The sequence below is a fragment of the Nycticebus coucang genome, chromosome 14 (genome assembly GCF_027406575.1).
Source record: "Nycticebus coucang isolate mNycCou1 chromosome 14, mNycCou1.pri, whole genome shotgun sequence".
In the NCBI taxonomy this organism is placed as follows: domain Eukaryota; kingdom Metazoa; phylum Chordata; class Mammalia; order Primates; family Lorisidae; genus Nycticebus; species Nycticebus coucang.
The window spans coordinates 40,175,478-40,176,363 of NC_069793.1; the positions used below are offsets into that span (position 1 = coordinate 40,175,478).

Consider the following 886-nt stretch of genomic DNA (forward strand, 5'->3'; position numbering starts at 1 on the left):
ATTGATTTATCAGAGATAGAAGTCTGCTCATCGGGGCAAACAACATGCTTATCAAACAGGATACTTGTCCAAATCCATTTCAAGACAATTTGCTGTGTTCCTCTATACTGGAAACTTGTTACAACTGCAATAATTGTCTCACCTTGAAAGACAAACTTTAAACCATTTATAAATCGATCCAACATACCTACAAATATCCTCGTCAAGATAATATTTTCCCATTTGCAATGAGTTCAACTATCAACTAAAGTGAATGTTTCTTTATTGGGATTATGTAGTATTTAGTATTCTGTAGAGATAAACAATGCACCCCTTGAAAATACCTATTCCCTCTGGGGAGAATGTGAGGGTAGAATGGGGCTGTGGTACAATATATAAATATTTTCTTTCTTGGGAAATGAGAAAATTATGGAGGGAATGTTTTTTTTTTTATTATTATTATTCAGGGGAAAGCGCGAACAGTCCCCCACTACCACAAATTATGCAGTCAAGTTTCCCACATTTGGGGAAATCGCACATCCGGAGTGCAATGGATAAGCCTTGCCCTGGGAAAACAGCCTTCATGATCATGGTATCTCCCCTGCCAGGTAAGTATAGGAGGGAAATTTTTAATACTCATTTACTTTTGCTTTGTTATATTATTTTCTGAGCTTTTAATATAACTCAAATATTTCATAATTTAAAAACATAAAAAATCTAGAGGGATGAAAAGACCAGGGGAAATTTGATAATAAAAGTTTTATTCAGAAAATTAGCATGAGCAGTGGAATTTAGCTTTAAATCTGAATGGGTTTTCCAACCACCTGTGTAAAATAAGTAAAAAAAAAAAAAAGCAAACATGATACATTACAGAGTTCTCATTATTGAGAAGGAGGAAACATGCCAG

General features: G+C 34.3%; 1 pseudogene; it reads right to left on the reverse strand.

Moving 5' to 3' along the window:
• Nucleotides 1–443: 443 nt before the first annotated feature.
• Nucleotides 444–595, reverse strand: LOC128566197 (uncharacterized; annotated as a pseudogene).
• Nucleotides 596–886: the final 291 nt, after the last annotated feature.